The sequence below is a fragment of the Acipenser ruthenus genome, chromosome 26 (genome assembly GCF_902713425.1).
Source record: "Acipenser ruthenus chromosome 26, fAciRut3.2 maternal haplotype, whole genome shotgun sequence".
NCBI classification, from domain to species: domain Eukaryota; kingdom Metazoa; phylum Chordata; class Actinopteri; order Acipenseriformes; family Acipenseridae; genus Acipenser; species Acipenser ruthenus.
The window spans coordinates 23,147,104-23,153,103 of record NC_081214.1 but is presented as its reverse complement, the minus strand read 5'-3'; positions in this window follow the sequence as shown (position 1 = coordinate 23,153,103).

The following is a 6,000-nucleotide window of genomic DNA, read 5'->3' as shown; positions in this document are numbered from 1 at the left end:
TTAATGCAAGCAGCTCCTGTTAGATTCATTCTGTAATGTAATCCCATACGGTACTGCATACAAATCAAGCTCACAGAGCTGCATCAGCAAGCCACAGAGCCCCAATTGGAAGGGCTGTGAGAAGCAATGCCACGCTGGGTAACAGGCTTTTCGCTCTTGACTGGCTCAAGTCATGGATTGCGACTTTGCCCTGGGAACATTCTTTTTTATATAGCGGTGCTTTGCAAAGGCATGGGGGGGATTTCATATTGAGGCAGACCTACTTCTCGGAATAAGACTAACAAAACCAACCACGCTGTTGAAATAACATTCTTCAGTTTCAATGCAATCAATATGCACCATTGGAGTGCGCTCGGGCTTTCCGAGTAGGAAACATTGTTTTGCTCTGGTAAGCTAGATAATGCAATGGAGTAATGAAATAAGGAAAAGGGTTGGTGTGGAGGGGTTATGGATTTTCCCATCAGTGAAGAGAATTATATTTTAAGCAATGGTCTGCTACACCAGGGGCAAGAGACTGGAGTCTAGTAAGATACTCACTGCTGCACTGAGGAGGAGGAAAGCAAGCCCACACAAGAAAGAAACACAATAATAATACTAATAATAAATATGTGCTGTGACTAGGAGAAGTATCGGTTGAGTAGTCAGTATGGTTAATAAGGGTTGCACAATGGATCATGATGGACTAATGCCATTCTACTGGTTCTGTATATGCAGCAGGCTGGACACGATGGAGTCTATTGACTTTTATCATAGCCCAATATCCCAGGGGTTTTGGTCACTACAATAGAACTCTATGTGTACCATAGCATCTGAATCTTTTTGGTGTACTGTGTAAAAACTCATAGAGGGCATTATTCTAGTTAATGAAAGTCATGCAGCATTGAAGAAGCCCCTGTAACTTTTGAAGACAAAGCTATTGCAAAGGTAGTGTGTCCTGCAGTATTAGTATTAGTCAGCTGCTAATCCCTGGTAGCTGCCCCTGTGTGGGTCTCCTATTGCTTTAATACAGAATGAATCACTTCAAGCAGATCTGCACCAGGCTCAATCTTCAAGCTCTAGCTCACATCCAATAATATTTCCTTCAGCACCATAGTAACCACAGCTCTGATGTAAAACCACAGCACAGGAGCTCAGCAGAAACAGATTCACTATTCTGCAGTGACCAGCAGAAGGACTGCACCAGGTTTTTTTCATTTAGGTCGCAAATCCCAGTGTGAGGAGCATGTAATAAAAACAAATGTCATTTAAGAGTTAAAGGTAATTAAGAGACAGGCGTACCGAAAGTGTGATTTGTCTTGAATGAAAAAGTCACGCCTTGCCGTTGTATTACACAGACCATCGTGTCTTTTCCTCAATATGTACAGTCTATAACTAGTTTTGTGACATTATTTTTGTCTAACTCATATCAAGTGTCATTTTGAATATGCTTTTTTCTTTGTTGCAGCATTTTCTAGTTGTCGAGCACATTTATTCTCCTTTGGAATCTGGCCATCATTCTTATAGGATGTTTGGGTAACACTTTACATCGTGTATCTAATTACTGTGGATTTACATAGTAGTAACTTAGTAAATACATGTGCGCTTACATATAACTACAATGTTATTATGCATAGTTACAATGTACTTAATGTGTAAATCTTTTTGCATGATATAACCCTAAACCTAACACTAAAACTAACCCTAACCCTAACCCTAACAATAACCCTTTCTGATACAATTGTGTACTTACATATATTGTGCAAATTGATGTACACATTAAGTACCTTGTAACTATGCATAATAACATTGTAATTTACTAAGTATCTTGTATGTAAATTCACAGTAATTAGAGACACTTAATGCAGAGTGTACACACGTTTGTTTCGGGTTGGTTTGTTCAGGCGAAGTTGGTGACGATGTGCAGTCGTATTATTTTACAGCTGTCATGCAACAACTCTAATTAATAAGACAGTAAACTCCTGCAGCTTATACAGATGTAAACAGTTACTACTAATTATAGTGTAATTAGTAAAGTGTGATTAACGGCTCACCATGTAACATGTTACTCTTTTAATGTCGTTCTGTAGAAAAAGAAAAGGCCAGCACACATAGCTACTGTAGCGGTATGTCTGTCTAGCCACAACAGCCATTTAAAGTGTATGTGACTTGCTGTTACCATAGAAACCTGCATACTGGAAAGGCCATTTCAGTGCCCAGATGCACACACAGGCCGCAGACTTCACTCTGCAGTGTGAGGTCAGTCATTAGGCTTAGTAGTAGGACATTCTCTTTAAAACTAGCTCTAGTGAATCTTAGGATGTTTCCGTTCAATTTTTGTAATTTTTAGGGAGTTAGTGACTCAACACCAAGCCTCCCCAAACTATCTCCCAACTTCTCCCATTTGTAGTCTAGTGACTAGGGTTGCCAACTGTCCGGTTTTTGGCCGGACATCCGGTTTTAAGGGAATTTGTACAGTTGTAAAGTTGTTCATGCGAATCTTGCTTACTCACTGTTCATTCTTGTTTTGAAATCAACACATGAATGAATGCATTTATTTAATACCTGCGTTGTAAAGGATTAAGACAGGAAGAGATAAAATCATTTATTTTCTTCTTGCTTGAAGTCAATGAGGTTAGACATGCAGTTTAGAGGTTAAAAACCTGCTGGATGCTCACAGCACATAAAGCCCCCAGAACTGTATAAATAGCCATAGCTGTTGATCAAAGTGAGCAATAGAGCCAACGAGGTATTGACCCCCTGTACTTCATTCCATTATGTTTCAATGAAACCTGCCTTCTTGGTACAAGGCTGCAAGTAGAAATAGACGTGTATTGATACGTGTGGCTTCACACTGACAGATGATCATGTCAATACAATGTAAATGGCCCCAGTGATGTATTTCCAAGCTGTATTGGTAAGACATGCAAAGTGCAACATCGAAGGTAAGATTCATATTATTGCTATATTCAACTGATCTAACTGCTGTACACATTGCTCTTTGTAACTCAGGTTGCATCTCTAAGTAAGCTGAAAATACAAGCTTGCATGAGTTATTTTATAATCTTCTCCTGCAGTCTGATTGGCTCAAACAGTAAAGCAGAGGCAAGCCGGCTTCCTGCAGCAGGGAGTGTGTTCGCACTGCTAAAGTACCTCCGGGTATATCGAATGGATATTCTATAAAATAAATCATATTGAACAATACGTCAATCTGTAGAACTGCAGCCTATCGATGGCTGACAGGTCAACTGCCTGTCACCATCTTAATCCTTCAGAGACTCCCTCACTCACCTACTCATAGTTACCTCAATGCTAAGTGAGCTTAGCATTGTAAAGCCCTCAAGTCTCCTTTAAATCCCTATAAAAACCTCTCTGTAGCTTCTTATCCCATCCCTGCTGCTTTTCACTGGCTCTTTTAACAAGCACTTTACTGTCCGCTCCAAACACAAAGGACTCTACCTTGCCTTGCAGAATCATGCCAAACCCATTTGAATTACATACCGGCTGTTCTTTATTGTCAATCCACAGTCCAGCCCCTTACCTTGAGAAGCATCTGCCCTGGAAGCTGGATGAGTTCTGTGTGGAAGCTGGAAATGATTTTCTTTTGAGCCTTTTCTTCCCCTCATCCGTAACATGGCACACTGAGTCGTGAATACTGCAGTGAAGCTTCACTGCCTGGCTCTCTGTTAGGACATATCTACCTGATTGGATTTGGCAACGTCCTGAATAACAGCATTCGAAAGCGGTATGATAGCGGGTTCACGTCAGATGGGTTCCACAGTAGCAAGGAGAGGTGTGTTGGTTAGCCTGCTCCAAGACATCAGCAATGACAAAACAAAGGGAAAGTGGTCTCCCAGAGACACAGCAGTGGCTACAAACAGCTCGAGACAGACAGAGAGAAAAGACGACTACAGAGCCTTATGAGGTTTGAAATATTAATGACTGAATGGATTAGTATCCCTTGAGACACCTGCCAGCACCTTGTGGAATCAATGCCAAGTCCTGTCATGGCTGTAATAAAGGCAACATGATAGCCCCACCCAGTATTAGTACAGTTCCTAATAAAGTGGCCAGAGAGTGTATATCCCTTCTGTCACTGTGTGTACAATTGCATCATGTTAAGTTTCCTCTCTATGTATTTATTTTAAAATGCACATATGTTCTTTTTTTCAAAGTTTTGGCAGGGCAACTTCTCAAACTCCATAGATTTCACACAAACTGTTTTAAAATGTAATACAAAAAATGTGTGACTGAAGGGGGACATGAAACTGGAGACAAATGTTTCGACAAATGCCTTGAAATGTTCTGGTGCACCAACTCAAACCTCTTAAAGTTCATGGCATATTTGACCCTTGCATTTGCTTACTTTTGAACTGTAACTAGACAGGCTTGTGGTCTCAGTTTCGGGAATGCAATCCGTTTCTCTGTGCGGTTTTGTTACCCAGCACTTTGTGCCAGCGTTATGATGTACAAACATTGGTCATCTTTCCTCTAGCCTTATTACAATATGATATAACACCCAAATCAATATGTTTTCCAAAAACAACAGTAAACGATATCACTATGAATGTCAATATGCATTTATTTTTTTTTGGATGCTCTTATTAGTCAGCTTTTTAAAAACACATTTAATCCACGGTGTGTCTGTGTTGAACATACACACATACACTGCACTGCAGGGGTTTGAGATGGGGAGGGTTATTCAAACAAAATGAAGAAAAAAAAGGTGACTCAACCCTGTAATCGCTGCTTATTATTTATTTAAACTGCTTCAAAGACAGCAGGATTTTAACCAGGAACGGTTCACTTTGTTTAACAAGCTGACGGACAGTAAAAGGGTCATGATTTATTTGAAACAAAAAAAAAAACAGGAGTCTTACTGCAAAACACTTTTCAGTACAGTTTGCATAAATATTTATATTGAATTGCAAAGGTACTGTGCTTATTTCAGTGTTGTTCCATGTGAATTCATTATGAATCTGTGGTATAGGTGTACTACAAAACTAGCTCGAGAATAACTAAGCCAGAAGGTATTATAATTTTAAAGTCTAATTACATGACACGATTAGAGTTTTAAAGAAAGATTTTAAAACATTTACACAATCTCAGCCCTAAGTGGTTGACCACATTCATTTACCATGAACAGTGTGATCAGACGCTTTGCCAGCCTGCACTGTACTGCAGTACTGTCCTCTGCGTGGCATGTGCTGTATATTTCTTCTAGTTCCTGTAGACATTGCTATACATGTTTTATCTTCTGCCTCTGCCCTAACACTGGGGGCTTCCCATACACTCTGGAAATCATATCAGGTTACAGCCAGCAACGGAAATCAAATGAGACCTTCACTTTGCTGCAAGTTAATGGGAGCGCTTATGCAATAGAGCTCAGGTTAATCTGTGTCTAAGCGTCGAAAGGAATTGTGAAACTTCCTCTTTGTTTACCAGGCTTTTAGTGCGATGCTGTAATGGGTGATTTGAGCGATTAAACAATAACTTCTGCATTCAGCGCACTGCTGTGGTGGATCTTTGGATGATTCTGTGCATTGGCCGTCAGCACCAAAGACCCTGCAAGGCCAGCCTTGTTAAAGACACACAGTGTTTGACTGTGGCTTCTTGTAGCAAGCTCTTTTGCTTCATTACCCTGTGGTTCACGTTATTTATTTTTCTTTTATGCAGCATAATCAATCCTAATTGTAAAAGCGGGAGTCTGCTCAGTTTTCTTTCTTGTTCACTTCTTTATAAGGTATACCGGCTCCACTCCTGTTCAAACTCCCGCTGCTGGACATGGATCAAAACTGGGGACTGGGCAATGCCAACAAAGAAGGTTCTTATTATTTTATTTTTTTAAAAACCAATACCAATAGGTTACACTTTACATGAAGTGTCTCTAACTCCACTGTTTTTAGTCTAGTCCATTTCTTAGTAACACAGTAATTACACACATGGTTGTGTAGTTACAATGCAACAGCATGTTACAAAATAAAATAAATGTGTTAGCTGCTAGCTTCATTGTTAATAGCACTG